This window comes from Mixophyes fleayi, chromosome 1 (genome assembly GCF_038048845.1).
Source record: "Mixophyes fleayi isolate aMixFle1 chromosome 1, aMixFle1.hap1, whole genome shotgun sequence".
NCBI lineage: Eukaryota > Metazoa > Chordata > Amphibia > Anura > Limnodynastidae > Mixophyes > Mixophyes fleayi.
In genome coordinates, this window is record NC_134402.1 from 358,986,001 (window position 1) to 359,002,903 (window position 16,903).

Sequence of the window (16,903 nt, forward strand, 5' to 3'; positions counted from 1 at the left end):
TCCTCCCACACTCTAAAAACATACTGGTAGGTTAATTGGTTGCTATCAAAATTGACCCTAGTGTCTGTCTGTCTGTGTCTGTGTGTGAGTGTGTGTCTATATTAGGGAATTTAGACTGTAAGCTCCAATGGGGCAGAGACTGATGTGAATGAGTTCTCTGTACAGCGCTGCGGAATTAGTGGTGCTATATAAATAAATGATGATGATGATGATAATGTAATACTTGCAAGTCATTTATAAATCACACAGGAAAAAATTGTACATATGCATTTCTTGAAAGACATTGCTAAATGTTTCAGTTATTACGACCTTACTTTCTTAGACAGTACACTACAATGGTGATCTGAAATAAATACAATAAGCATTATTATCAACACTACAGAATGTGTTATTTTATACACAGCGGGCCTGATTTACTAAGGAACGTAAATGCCGATATGTGCAGTACATTGTGTAAAATCACACTGCCATGCCAAAAAATTGACTATTTGCCAGTGAACGCAAGAACATCCAATTCATCTTCGAGCGCAAAGGACACGTACGACAGCCTATGATTTCATGGGCGGAACGGGAAGGAGAATGAGCGTATGCATGTCAATGTTAGACAGAACGTATTATCTTCCCTCCTGCCAGAGTCACCTCCTGTCCACAAATCTCCCTTACTGTCAATAACACCACAATTTTCTTAGTCTCCCAAACCTGCTGCTTTGGTGTCAGTCTTGACTCTGCCCTCTGCTTTATTTCTCACATCCAGACTCTCTCCCAGTCCTGTCAGCTCCACCTTAAAAACATTAGCAGAATGCGCCCTTTTCTTACTCAACATGCTACCAAAACTCTTATCCATTCTCTCAAAATCTCCCGTGTTGACTATTGCAACCTCCTGCTATCTGGCATTCCTGACACCCATATATCCACACTTTAATTCATCCTAACTGCTGCTGCAACACTGATCTTCCTCTCCCACCGCTCCACATCTACTGCAACACTTTGCAAATCCCTACACTGACTCCCTGTGTCCTCCAGAATCAAATTCAAATTACTCACCCTTACCTACAAACCCATGAAAACACCACCACCACCATACTTCTCAAATCTTATATCAAAATACTCTCCCCCCTCTTAGATCTACCTCTGACCTGCGCCTTGTCTCGTCTCTGATAACCATCTCTCACTCCCGCCTACAAGACTTCTCACTGCTGCTCCCTACTTATGGAATTCCCTACCACGCACAATCAGACTTTCCCACAGTCTTCAAATCTTTAGATGCTGTTTGAAAACCCATCTCTTTTTTAGAGGTGACCTTATCCTTGATAACACTATTCACACTAATGCACCCCCACAACTATCCCACTATCTCCACTCTAAGCCGCATTCACTACTCTTGTTTCAGCTGCGCCCTCTTCCCTTTAGAATGTAAGCTCTCTAATGAGCAGGGTCCTCCATACCCTTTGTTTTCATGTCTTCATTCATTTTGTCTGCCTTTGCTGTCCTTGTTTTACGTATGTCCTGTTTTATGTATGTCCTTGTCTTCCCTACTGTACGCCGCTGCGGAGCACTGTGGCGCCCTACAAATCTACAATAATAATAATAATGTACAGTAAGGGCATGCCAAGCTCGAGCGCACACAGTGGCGTCCCATTCAAGCTTTGGGCATCTCTAAGATACATGATTTTCAGTCGTATCACTTGCACCAGCTACAGGTCAGGTGTAAGTGCTGACTGATAGTGATGACAGACAGGTATACATGCTAAAAGATGTGTTTAAAATAAGGGGCAACTGCAAAAATGTACAGTAGACATTAATAACATCATGATAAATATATTTCATAGGAAAAAACATTATTAACAGGTGACAATAATGGAATTTGCTGGGACTTTCTATTTCACATGTGTATTGGATGTATCCTGTAGTGTATTGTGTCTGTCAGAGCAGAGCGTACCTAGATCTGTATTCAACAAGAGATGTTTCTTCATATCCGCTTATAGTTGAATACATACATTCATAAACCCGAATCACTTGTGTTTAAAATAACCAGAAAACAAATGTGCAATACGTTAGTTTTGCATGCCTTACTGATTCAGGCCCAGCATCATTCAGTATTTTACATTTGCCAACTATATTGGAGTTCCAGACACAGACCTAGTTTTCAAAAAACGCTCCCTGAAATGTCTCTCACACTATCCTAGTAAAACCAATATGTTAAAAAAGGAAATTAAGGCAGTTCAAGGGGCCCAATCCCATAGTGGGCTGGGTCACTGGGCTACCTGCACTTCTTTCCCCTTTAAAATGGCTCTTATAGGCTGCTGAGCCGAGTCTTGTCTCCCGGACTAAAATTTATCAGCCAGCCCCTGAGCTGCACTAATGTCCCCATACTTTCCGATGACGTGACATTCCCCAACCTGATGTAGTCACACCCTTGTAAAGAGATACCACCCCACCTTTTTCTGCACATTGCATGCAGGTAGCCCCAATTAAAACATTTAGTAACATGCTCTGTGGGCTGCAAGGATATCACTTATTACAGTGATATTGTCCTAGCAGAGGAGACTGTGGAGGCTGAAATTATTGGAGGGTGGTAGATGGGTAACATAACCCCTGATGCAATTTATAACAGTCGGGAAGAAAAGTATGTATAACATGTATTTAGTCTAACCTAGCACAACTTTCCATTTTAATGAACACATAAGGCCTTATTCAGAGTTACAAGTACAATATTGCGCAGGGGAGGAGCACATTGAAAATGTGCAGAAAGATTTAGAGTTGGGATTGGGCTGCACCCTACCCTACATCGCAGTATTAACATAAAGCTATCCAGTATTTGTGAGCTACATGCAAAATAGGCTGTATTTTCCCTGCACGCCTTTGTACATCTTGCTTTGCAATATGTTTTGTCCAGAAGCAATTTTGCGCCCTTTATCTGGATTTGTTCCTAAATCTAAATGAAGCACTGATTGGGAGCTGTAAGTATCAGACAGATATTTAAACTGGAATCAAATGGGTTAAGATTCAGTGGCGAGTGCTCTCCGTTTTACTTCATATTGGAACTAAACACTGCGATTCCGTGGTGGTGCTCTGTATTTACACATCAGGCACATACAGCTTTGGGAATAAATGTGTGTCTCTGTTTCTGGGCTCACACCAGTCATTTAGTATTGACTTACTGGAACAAGGATTTCTTTTTGGTGAAAGTAGAGAGGAGATCCAACGTGCCAGGAAGTCAGATTTATCAAGTATAATGTGTAACGATGAGACTGCAGACTTCCATCTGTATCTCCAAGACAAAAAACTTGAACCTTCAACAGTCCATTACAAATTTACACCTGTCTCAAAAATTGTGGGCAAGAAATTCAATACGACAGAGGTATTTTACTGACAAAATCATTATCACTATATTTTATTGACTTACACTACAAAGGACTATGCTCTTTAGTGGGTTGTATTCACGTAACATGACAATTATATAAATATATTTAAATAATTTATTTATTAGAGGGTCATCATAGAACAGAAATATGAAAACATAGAATGTCAGTTAGCACATAAAACTGAAAAAAAACCTGGTGTAGTGTAGACACATTGCAAAAAACTTCATGTGAGGACAATATTTGCTAGTCAAATTTTAGTGTATAATAAATGGCAAACAGGAGAAGGCAAGGGATGGAAATGGGGTTGGGAAGGATGGTGTGGCAATCTACCTGACGGGGTGTGATTGGAAAGAGAGCGATCTCAAGAAACTAGAAAATTTAGTTAAGACATACTTGCCAACTCTCCCGGAATGTCTGGGAGAGCTGGCAAATCTGCCACATCCCGCTGCAACCACCACTAAATGACGTGATTCGCGGAAAATCGCGTAATTTTGGGCCCCCTGTGGAAAACCGTCATTTCCGCCGTGGGGGCAGGGCCAAACTGCCGCAATTTGCCCCGCCCCCTCCCGCCCTCCAGTCACGCCCATCTCCCGGAAACAGATTAGAGAAAGTAGGTAAGTATGAGTTAAGAAAGGTAAGTGTATGTTAAAATGCAAGGTCCATCCGGGCTTATCCGCTCTATGACTGACTCATCCTTGATTTCCAGTTGGGCTCTCAAAACTGTGCTAACCTATGACCCTCTAACAAACCACTGCTGTTATGTACCCTGATTACTGCTTCATAAATAGATATTTATTATTAAGTCTGCTTCCCACTCTGTACCCCACCCCATTCAACTTTTTTTTTTTGTACCCCCTCATTCCTTACGTGCAAAACTTTAATAATAATAACTACTGATGTAAGAAAAAAATTCAATTTACAACATTCTCAGATTTTATTAAACAATTTGGAGGAGTTAAGGAGAATTGCTAAGGTTCTCAATTATTATTTTTTTCCTGTAGGCCTACCTCGTTTTCCTAACCCCTGTTGAGCACTGAAACAGTTATTATAGTTGGGCATCAGCCAAAGCAAATCAAATATATCTGAACTTCTAAAGTTGCTATTAATTTAATAGGAAAAAGAGTATGCAATTGCATGTTTAAAAACATATTAGTGACTAGATATAAACCCTAACACTTTTTTTTAACTATCTGTAACAAAAAGTGAAACATATCCACTGCAGGAAAGACATTACTCCATAGATAAATCTTTAAAGAGTTAGTAAAGCCACACTTGCACACATGTAAAAGGCTGTGCATTACTGAGCTGAATAAGAAGTAACTGGAGTGTTCATCCTTTATTAAATAAGTCCAGCATGCAACAGTGAAATGGTGACCAATAATTTGATTGAATGATTGTTATTCCAAGGGTCTTTTAAGATAAGTATCTGTGGTGCTGTGGCACAGCTACTTCCTACTAATACCCCATTCATACTGCGCCAAAAACCTGGGTCTTTACCAGGGTAAGCACAGATGACCCGGGTCGAGGGACAGTATGAATGGTGTCAGGTCTAGACCCGGGAATTAGACTCAGGACTTTTGGTGGGGTAATTACTGGGTCCCACCCGGGTCGCCTGCACTATGAATGGTGAGACCTGGATTTTTCAACCTGGGTCTCACCAAACACAATTATAAAGTTGAAAAAAAAACAAACAAACATCACAAGATGAGCCAATCAGAGCTCCTCTTGTGATGTTGCCATGGAGACCCGGGCAGACTCTTGTTCAGTATGAACAGGGTCTACCCGGGAATTTCTCCCTGTGGGAGCCTCTGTCCCCCGGGAATATCCCGGGTTCATATACCCTGGATATTGCCGGGACGGCAGTATGAAAGTGGTATAAGAGAAGCTTCCAAGCAACAACCCCCCCCTCAATAGCCTTTCATAGTTTTGCCCTGGTGTCTTGTTTCATCTCCTCTGCCCTGCTGCACCCCTCCCACATCTTCTCTGTACTTCTCCGCACACATGCATCATGCAAATCTATGCATGGGTACTTGGATAACAGATAATTCATGGGGTGAAATAGTAGAGGCAACATCAGCAATGATCTATACAGAGTGCCACACTGTCTCGAAACTACCCTGGTTATCACTGCTTTAATTAAAGATGACCTGTCACATCTTTACATCTGTTACATATGGCACTTTTGTGTGTTTGACTTTTTTAAAAAAATTGAGTAATGTGCATCCAGAAAGGCTCTATTCCGCTGAAATGCAACTGGCAGGTGCAAACTGCATTCCATCAAGAGTACTGGACGAGACTCGATTTCCAGTACTTTATCACATTTCAATAATTTCTCTTCACAAAAAGAAACCTACTTTTTTACATTTCTGCCACACTAGGTGCACTGGTGCATCATTTTGAACTTAGCCTGGAACTGCCTTACTCCACTCAACTCCTCCTATCGGCTGATGCACATTTTTGTTACCCTTAAACTACATCAACTTGCTCTGCAAACCCATATGTTTTAGTGGAAATCTGATCACACCAGTACAAATGGAGATACACATCGCTACAAACGCATATTTTCTGTGGCGCCTCATCTGTTCTTTGTAAATGAGGCTTTATTTACTAAGCAATAGAAAATTAAACCCCACCCCCACCCCATTACCTCAGTTGCTTGGGAAAGACCACTATATCTAAAGAGCTGTCAATGCACTATGTCCTCTCTTGGACAGGAGATCTGTGAGATATAGAAGATGCTGACCAAGGGGACTCCCTCTTCCCTGACAGTCAAAGTCACCTTCTAACTGTCACACTGCTCTATACTCACTTCCAGGCTGTGCCTATTCTCACTCCTGTTTTGCAAACTTGAGGAAGTGCTCCCAATGGTTTCAGGTAAACCACTTTTTTTCTTTTGCTTAATATACGATGTACAATGTAAGAAAGCATTAAAACAACATACATTATTTAGTAGAGGCAAGCTTTTAAATTGAGTCTTTGTAAAGAACAAATACAGCCTCTATCAAATTATATGACCATGATTTATTGATATATAATATAATATATATAATATCAATACAAAGTGGTCACAATGGAAATTTTTATGAAAAAAATAAATGTTATGGTTTTTGTTAAACATAAGATGGGTATTGTAGGGAGGTGCATCATTCAGAACAATATACAGTCAAAACTATTTTATGATACAGCATAAATATTGTAAGCTGTATTTCATGCCCTGTGACTGATTGCATGAGTAACTATGGTGCAACATGAAGTGTAGATCACTTTTACAGGACACAGGTTTTTAAAATGTTTTCTTCCATGGAGGAAGCCTATGGAGGATGACAAACTCACCCCAAAGTCATGTTAGGACTGACCAGAATGGGAAGACTTTGGCGTGAGTTGGTCAGATTAACATATATTGCAATATGTGGAACTAATATTACCATTTTTTCATTTAGTACAGCATTAATTATGTATTTGGAGAAAGCAGAGTATCCCTGTTTTTTGTCTATACAATGTGGGCAACCCCCTCTTGTACCCCAGTCTGTACATGGAGAGCGCAGAAGAGCTACATCTGTTTTTGTAAATATATAATGGCACAGCTACCAACATTCAGAATCCCGAAAGTAAGCCCTGCGCCCTCCCCGCCCAGTTACACACAAACTCCGCCTGCAAATGGCCATATTTGGTCAAGGCCCACCCACTTTCCCAATAAACCACACCCTATTTCAAGCTGCGAATTGGGGCGTTCCTGCAAAATTGAGACAATTGGGAGGTATACGTAATGGCACTCTCATAGTTTGTTTTCTAGCTTTCTTCTCCTCCCCCCTCTTTTAGTGGTTGGGAATTTAACTTTATGCAAAACAACTCAAAGAAATAAAGTAGGGAAAAGTTCAGTTTGAAACTATCTACCAATGTTTTACTAACTATAAGCTGGCTCTGACCTATATTTAGTCTACTTACTTGTTTCTCTACTACACCAAAATACTTATTAATTAGTATGGGACAAGGATTTACAAGCGATATGGAGTGCTGCTTTAGGAAGTTCACCCTTTATAATTCACAAAGAGACGGCTATGAATATTGTAATTTGCTGATATCCACCCCCTTCTTGTATTCACCAACAATTTCCATTTATTTCATATAGTTGCTGCTTCCGAAGGTGTGGAGTGCTGGCTGCCTTCTAATACACATGGTGGTCATTGGCAGGAGGTTGTGAGGCTGCTGTTCAAACATTTGGGAATAATTATCCCTTCAGAACCAAAAATGTTCCTCGTGGGTTATGTTCCCGAGCAAATTATTCAGCTCTCATCTTCATTACTGTTTGGGCAACCTTTACTTGATTCCGGATCTGCCCTTGCTGGCACTTGGAAGAAAGCATTATTTTCCACGCTCTCGGAATGTAACGGTAAAATATAATTTTTCTAAACTATGGATGCTATTACCATTTCCCAAATGAAAGAAGCCAATGACTTTATCACAACAAGGATCCTATACAAAGCAAGTTTTGATAAGGCACTAACTGAGAGACAAGGTAGCCTTTTATAGACCTCGTACGTCTGCAGAAATTATTTTTCTTTTAATTTCCTTCTCCCTCTCTTCCTTCTCACTTTTTTGTATTTTCGTTTGCTTCTGTGACTCTAAAACAAAATATTCAGTCTCAAAACGAACGAACAAACTATTCCATCTACAGCACTATCTACATTTAGTCAAAGGGACATGTTTATTGCCAGCATCGGCTGAAAAGACCATGGTTTGAAAAAGTGGAGAAAAAAGTGGAGATGTTGCCTATAGCAACCAATCAGATTCTAGCTATCATTTTATAGTCTACACAGAATCTGATAGGTTGCTATAGGCAACATCTCCACTTTTTCAAACCCACAGTTTAGGAAATATACCCCCATGACTCTGTGAACTCTATGGAGATCATGAACATGAGTGCATACACACTACATGATCAGCAGGTGAAAGGAATGAGATTATTAAACAATACGACCAACCAAATAAAATGACAATTGGCAATTGGAATGGTTGTCGTTCATTGTGTGATTATACACACTAATGCTATATGTGGCCAAGTGGACATTTATTTGGTGATTGGCCCGATAATCATCTGAAAAACCTCCAGAGTGTACCTAGCCAATCATGTATGCATGATTGTGTCAGCAATCAGGAGCAACTTTACATTTTATGTACAGCAGACATTAATAACATCATGATAAATATATTTATGCTTCATCATCACTTTTGGACAATAAAGAAAGATAAAAGAAAATATAGTGCACATTGTGTAATAGTGAAATCAAGGTGTCAAAAAATGTTGTAACTGCTCACCGAATTGGTCAGATTTGCAGCCTAATAAATAGCAAAATAATCCCACTGTAATGCCCTTTTTTTACAGAGGATATAATCCAGTGTGGGGTTGTTCAATTCTCTCTAAAATTTACTAAAACAATTGGTTGTACATTACACACTATATTTGTTTTCCTTTTTTTTGTACCCTATTCCACTGGAGTGTATATATTTCTCCTGTTGTATAATCACGACTTCCCTATTATTGTTTTGCCTTATGCATCTGTAGAATAACTTTCTCCTGAAAGCTATGTTGCAATTTCTATGCTATTGAGTGTGATCATGTTTTGTTTCATTCACATTCTTAGGTATGTTTCAGATTTAAGGCTGTAGGCCTCATTTAAAGTTGGATGTAAGTCAATTCAGTACTGCACGTGTGTGCCAAAATGCATCTATATTTAAAGTTGAATGTCTGGAGAAGCCAAACGGGTTAGCCAAGTGTTAGTTTGGTATAATAAGGACATGTACACGTAAGTGTAGCACGCACTGTGGAGACGTGCCGGTACTGAATGACCAAGACACCAGCAGCTCTAACTACATAGCTACTTGTGATTGGTTGTTCACCCCCTCCAGCTGTACTTCATTCATTAGTGTTGCGCCTACATTATGCCAAGTTGCAGCCATCTGTTCGGATTTCTTTACTTAATTTATTAGTCATTTCCATTCGGATTGCTCCAGGAAAAAAGATGACCATTGGTTTGAATCAGTAAATAATGGAAGTGGGCATTTGTGATTAATTGCCATGATGGGATGTACTATATATATATATATATATATATATATACACACACACACACACACAACAATTTTCATATACATATATAATGTATACATATAAGCTTGGAAGAGTACATTGCAAATAAAAATAAAGTGTTCATACAATGTTTACATTGAATGCAAATTGAATGTGCAACAGTTAATATAGTAAAGAATTCCTCCACACACACCACCCACCATTCACTCTTTGCTAATGAAAAATAAAGGTTGAACACAAGAGTGAAGAGAGTAATATCTTTATGGTTGGGGAAGCACTTCAAGTTGATGGCATGGACTTCTATATATAGATTGGTGAGCATTTCAAATTCTATTCTGTTAATCTAACACTGAAGAAAGACAGATAAGTATCCAGAAAGATTGAGAATTTGAGAAAATGCACTGAAACATACAGTACAGAAGAAAACCTAGATGAACGGAGACTCTCAAATGGAATTATGTACAAAAGATGAGCATCTGTAGACATATATAAAGAGAGATGCAGAGCTAATTATGTGTACAGGTGTAGAGCACTGAAGGGGTTAAGAGTGCAGAAGAGGTATGTGAGCAGACAACCTACACTGTGTCTGTGTACATTGGTTTTACACTGCAGGGGAAGAAAAGGCAGAAGCTTCTCTTACAAACTACATTTTTGTCCTTATTAGGAAGTATAAACCCTTTTGATTAATATGACAAGGGATTGGATGAGAGAAACTCTATACAGACTTGGGTATTGTCTGTATTAAGCAGACAATATAGAGATGTTTTACGAAAAATGTTTTTTTCATGGTAAAAATATTCCAAAGAGCCTTACAATGTGCTGTGATGAAGTACCATTAATTCCTAGCCACACATTTACAAAACACACATCACCCCATAGCTATAATACAGCTAAAAATAGGGATCTTCAATCCTTATTAGAATGTCATGAATGGTCAATTCAAATGAATATGGCTCTAATTATGAACTTTATCGAAAAAGATCAAAATAGCAGTACATACATTTTAAAAGGGAATCTCAGAAAATTATGGCTGGGATTTTAATGGAGTTACACACAATAGTGCACGTAAAGACTGTACTGTCACTGTAGTGACAGGATTTATTTAGGGATTTGAAGTAACAGAGTTTACTTAAACAAACACATGTTCAGTGTAAGTAAGGAATAACAATAAATGCCCTGGTCTGTTTTCTGACTTATAAGCATACTTGCCAACTCTCCCGGAATGTCCGGGAGACTTCCGAAATATGGGTAGGTCTCCTGGACTCCCGGGAGAGCAGGCAAGTATCCCGCATACTGCAACTTGCTTGTCAAAATGATGCGATTCGTGGTGAATCACATCATTTTGGCCCTGCCCGTGACAAAAACAGCATTTTGTCGCGGGAGGTGGGGCCAAAATGACTCGATTCACCGCGCCCCCGCCCTCCAACAATGCTCCCTGCCCGGGATCTCACGGAATTAACTTTTCAAAGGTTGGCAAGTATGTTTATAAGTATGATATACTCTACAAACACCCCCCCTCCAAAACATAGATACACACACCTAACAGGTGGAAGGTAAGGGCTAGCTAGAACAGGGAAATGTTCAGTAAATCTCTAGAGAAATAAATAGAGTAGCAAACTGTAAATGTATAGCACAATACAGGACACACTCTACAAATGTGTTACTAGGAGGTTGTGGATGTCCTAAGCTTAAAGGGTGATATTTTCAGTTTGCATTCCCCCAAATCTACATTTTTTGCAATTACAATTTACAAGTGAAAAGTTCTTCGAAATAATTCCACATATTTCAAGAGTGAAAATATATACTGTATATATTTTTTAGAAACATTAGTTGCTTTCACAATTGACACTTCTGTAAGGTTGCGCGTTTTGTTGGTGGGTTTAGAACATATCTACTGTACAAGCAAAACCAAAATGGGTCTCTATGAACTTAAAACTATAAAAAATGAGCAATAGAAACATTTTAAAGGAAAGGTTGTGTTTTAGGGGTCAACTGTGCAAATTTTATCCTAAGACAGGGTCGATAAATATATTGGACTCTAGGAGCCAACCTAAAACTTTAGGAGACAGGCAAATGTATTTAGTAGTGGATACCATAATCCACTAATAACTGACCATGCACATAGCCCCCTCCCCTTACACACAAGTCATCCATCTAACAGAGATTACACCCTCTACAGACCACATCACAACTCTTCTGTATCCCCTTCGTTCTCCACCTGAGTCTGCTTCATGTCACTCCTTTATCCCAACCTCACCTCCATTCTTTATTCCCCTTCTAACTCATCAAATCCATTCAACCCACTCCTCAGCATGAAAGCCCACTCAATGCCCCCAACCATCGTCCTACTCTCCTCATAATGTCCTTATCAGTACGTCCTCTTCACTATCTCCAAACTGTCCCCTTCATCATTAACAATCATAATAATTAACCCCCTCCACCCCTTCATTCTCAGTCATCATTAACCTCTGCATCAATCATTATTAACCCCACCATTCTGCATCCTTGTTAGCTGCTCCAATCTGTATCATTACTAAGCCTCCCTCATTAACCTACCACCCAATCATTAACTCCCTCCATCATTATCCCCATCTTTTGTGATTAACCACTCCACCATTAACTCCCCCCCCCCTCACTCGACGTACTGCTCCTCCGATTTACTCATAGTTCAACATACAGCAATCTTCCACTGAGTTGGCTGGATCAGAGTGGAAATGTTCAGTGATCAGTTCCCCTCTGAATAAGTTTAAGTTTGGCGCTCCAGAATGGCGGGCTGTGCGCACAGCATTATGTGGTGTCAATTAGATCCTGGTGTTGGCGACTAGGGCAGAAAGCTCATTACAGAGCACCCACATGCTCCTTCCTTTCCAAGTATGCCATTTCCCGATTCACATAGGGCATGGCTCCCAAGGAGTTAGGTGCCATAGGCCAATCTGTATAAGCCGTGGTGACAAGGCATCTGGGGTTTGTTGAGTCCTGCCCAAAGGTATCTGTTTGGAACCTGTTTCTCTGCCATCTTCAGGTGAAAATGGCCTGTCTCCTCCAACACACCACAACCCCATAGTCTTTGGGTGTGAACTGAATAAATAAATTGCTTTCACATTACTCTGTTCAAATCAGATGACAACAGCAAATGGTGTGGTGCCAGCATTGACTGTACATAGAGGGATAATTGCAGTCAGCCCCCCAAAGATGGCAGCTTAAGGAGGGTAAGTACTATATACACTCTTATAGAGAGTGTATGAAAAAAATACTTACAGATAGGGTAGTTTGGAAAAAAAAACCATTTATAATGTACATGTAAAAGTACCAATACTATTCCATTAATTATTCTTATATTATATATTTCACTGCAAGCTATTGTCATCTATAGACAGCCATCTGGTTTAGGCTAATGTAAGGTGACCACAGTGTCTTTTAATGAGTTATTGTTGAGAAGGATACTGTATATGATAAACATACCCCAGTCATAAAAAAACACATTTCATATATCTTTAGTTCTAATTTGCCCTGTCACTGCTAATAAGATATGTGTGACCCAGGTTCATCCCCACTTTCTGTGTGAGCCCCCTAAAATTCCTTATAACCACCACTAGCGTCCGGAACAGATGCACTTAGTAAACCTGCCTCATCCTTTCCACAGGAAATCTCTGCTGTCTCCAGAAATTCTGGCCTACACAACCTGTGTGTGTGTTTTTCACATAAACCAGTGTTTCATTCCAAAACGTGTCTTGAACTAGAAGCAGGATGAGCTCTATTTTTTTAAAACCAGCAACAGTCCTAGTGGTTAGTTTTAACACTTTCATAGCAAGAGCCTTTGTAACTCTATGGTTCATCTGGACAGGTCTCTACTTCGATTAAACATTTCTCTAACAATCCCCGAGCTAATGTTTCCAATTAACAGAACGAAACGGATATGTTCCGCTAATACTCCCACTGTGCGAATTCCTTACAGGAAAACATTACTGTAACATTGTGCCTCTATTCTTTAACCTCTTAGGGATCAAGACAACTAAATGTATTGCCATTTAGGTTCTGCAGTTTCCTTGAGAATAATTATAGTGTGTGGTAACTACAATTGTAATCACTAAAGTTTCTCTTACAATCAGTCACAAATAAATTGGCATTAAAACTGTTTTCCCTCCCTAAACCTATAATTTAATACGCTGAAAATCTAGTTATTAAAGGCACAAAATACATACAAAATATCTGTAAGACATGAGCACGAACAACACCACAAAATGATGTCTACCCAAAACATTGGTGGGGATGGTGCTTGTTTACAAAAGGTCCAACATAAAACTCCTCAGCACATTCATCCACTTCCTCATAGTACATGAGAAAGGAATAAGTTATGTGAAAGTGGGAGCTACGTTTTGCCTATGTACACATGTTTTGATGCCTCATACCAATTTTTGTGACAATTACTAGACTTTTTAATTATTATTATTATCATCCTTTATTTTTATGGCGCTACAAAGGGTCTGCAGCACCGTACAAAGAGCATGGACAAAAACAACAAAGGCATACAGGGCAGTACATAAACAAAAACAAAGTGCAATTATAACCAACTCAGCTGAGAACAGGTGTACAGGGCAAAGAGGTATAAGAGAATTCTAGAATACTTATAAGTTAGTAAAGGGGAGGGGAAGAACTAGTGCTAACTGAACCTGTGCTCCGCAGTGTGGGTGGACTAACAGGATCAGAGCAGTGATGGAGATGAAAAGACGAGGGAAAAGAGGAGAACCAAGGGCAGGGGCCTAGTGCAGGGGTGCAAAAGTGAGGCTGGGGAGCCTAAGCCAGAAGTAACAGGAGGAGACCAGAATTAGTGAGCACTGCTCATGGGAGCTTACAGTCTATAGGGAAGGGGTAAACTATGGTGTAACTAGGGTTGCCATCTTATTACAATATGTAGCCCCATATTCTGGTGCCCACAATTTAATGCAAAGCCCATATTCTGACCACAGTACAATTATATATTCACCTGATTCATTTAATGCCATTTCTGCATTAGAAAAAAAAATCCTGCCATTCTCACATCTGATTGGCTGACCCTGCTCAGTCCCAGAGGTTAGCTGTTAGAAGGCATAGTGCTCAATAAGCATGGCTCCGAAAAAAACTTAGTTCATGCTTCCCTGTAGGCCCCAATTAATGCAGCAATCCAACATAGAAGATTTTTTCCTCTCATTTACAAAAGCTGTCAGCCTGCCACACAGACACAGGCTCACAGTTCTCAGTATGTCATGTGATAGTAAAGGGGGGAAAAGGAGGATGTTCCAGTGCAGACAGATCTCAGAGGGGTGTTCCAATGCCTCTCTGCTTACTACATCATGTGGCATGTGACTCTCACAGTCACAGGTCACATGTGGCATGTGAAAAAAACAAAAAAAACAGTTTTTTTTATGGGATTGCTGCTTTAAAGTAAATCAGATAACTTTATCCCTGTTATCCTGGGAAAGTAGACTGTCTTATGTAAACTCTGATACATTGGTATGAACTGTACCTGTTAGGGTTAATTCAAAGCAAGGTTATGCATCTACTAACAATATGCACACACAGAAAAGGACCAAACCAATTTTTCTGTCTGTAGCACATGTAAAATGGCATCTTTTTTCTTTCCTTATATAAACCAACATAATTAATTAATTTTAGTTGGTTTCCATCACCAGTTGACTTTAATTTATCAGCTTTTACATGCCCTCCAGAAACTTTTAATAAATATACTGTTTTATCTTTCCAGATTTCTTCTATACTTTTTAGCTATCTCTTTCTTTTGTTCTTTGAGGACACACAAAGCTTCTGTCTGGATAGAACTGTATCAAATGCAGAGACAACAGCAGAGTCGTGTAATAGCAAAGCAGACAAACAACTAATTATATAAATACAAGACTGAAAAGTACAGAAAGGGTTAGCAAGAAAAACACTGCATTTGGTTGCGGGGAGGGGGGGGGGGCATGTACAAACATTAAATAAAAATACTGCAGAGGAAAACATCTTTAGGATCAGTGAAAGGGATAGTGGATCTCTATTCAATATTATATTTACCACCAATACAACAGTTTTGAAAATTAACATAATATACTTTTCAGCATTCTATAGCCTGTCATCCTAACACCTGTCTGGGTATACCATTCTATGATCACACTGAGCATGGAAAAATAAGCACTAACAGGTATATTTACTAAACTGCATTTATTCAGTACATTCTACAACTAGAATCTGATTGGTTGCTATAGGCAACATCTCCACTTTTTCAAACCCGCAGTTTAGTAAATATACCCCTAAGGGTTAATAGCTGAGTAGGCTGCTGGATGCTGCTTTCTGTGAAACAATTTCACAGGTGCTTCCTGTGAGGAGAACAGACCTTCACAGTAAAGGGTAACAGTCTAGGGGGCCTATTTATAAACCTCCAAAAAGGTTTTCATCCTGAAAAATCCCCAAACTGCAATTTTAGGAGGATTACCACATTATACTGTGCCTATTTATTATTAGAGGATTGTAGCGGATATCAGAGAAATCTGCTGCGGTCCCAGCATCTTTGATTGCAAATGCAGTCTCCATACATGTCTTTGGGGACTGTGAAAATGCCTTATTTATCAAGGAGCTTGGCTCCAACAACTAACACCATCATGATGTGTAGACATTATGCAGTATCAGCTTTATTTCTGTGGACAATAAATTGGGAAAGCCCTACAATTTTGGTGAAACAGGAGGTGTCCCCTGACAGAAGAGTCAAAGTAGGGCTTGGTACAATATCTGTTTGCTGTTTTAGGGTGTTATAATTGTACTTGCATTTTAGCATTGTCAGCTATAGGATATTATTATTTAATTGAGTAACAAGAGTAAACCTAAACTTAATACCGTATGTAGTGTAGCATGTCCTGTGAATATTTTTCAAATGACAATACCATATCTTCTGTGGATGGAGGCACTGTGCTGAGTATCACCCTAGTTTTTCTGCATAATGCACACAACAGCAGGTTAACACCAACACGTACAATGTAAAAAGTGAGTGATGAGTACCAATATTACCTATGTGATGACAGAGGTGGGAAGTGGTTGTAATTGTTGATACATGCTGCACATAATTAAAACACTAGCCTCTCTGTTATTTGTAGTACTGAAATATAATTATTCTTGGTCAGAAAGAGATACACTGCATTTAAGAAAATGTGTATTTAAAAATATATTCAAGCCTATCTAAGAGGCTTAGTGCATGGAATAGCTCGATAATTCAAACCAAGAATATGAGCAAATATGGCAGAATTTAGACTAATGACAAAACCATCCTTCCTAAAACTGTGTGAAATCTACAAACCAGACAACACATTTGCTATACTAATTCCTGGACTCTCCCGAGGGTGTCAGTAATCCTTACAAGTGCTGGAGGCTGGTGGTACATCTATGCACAAAGAGATCATGGTCCTAATATAGTGCTATGCAAAGGAAG

The 16,903-nt window shown here is 39.4% G+C and overlaps 1 protein-coding gene across 1 annotated transcript in view; it reads right to left on the reverse strand.

Annotated features, from left to right (window-relative positions):
* Positions 1-16,903, reverse strand: part of SH2B3 (SH2B adaptor protein 3) — a 110,539-nt gene that overhangs the window by 14,790 nt on the left and 78,846 nt on the right. The gene's annotated exons all lie outside the window — the stretch shown is intronic.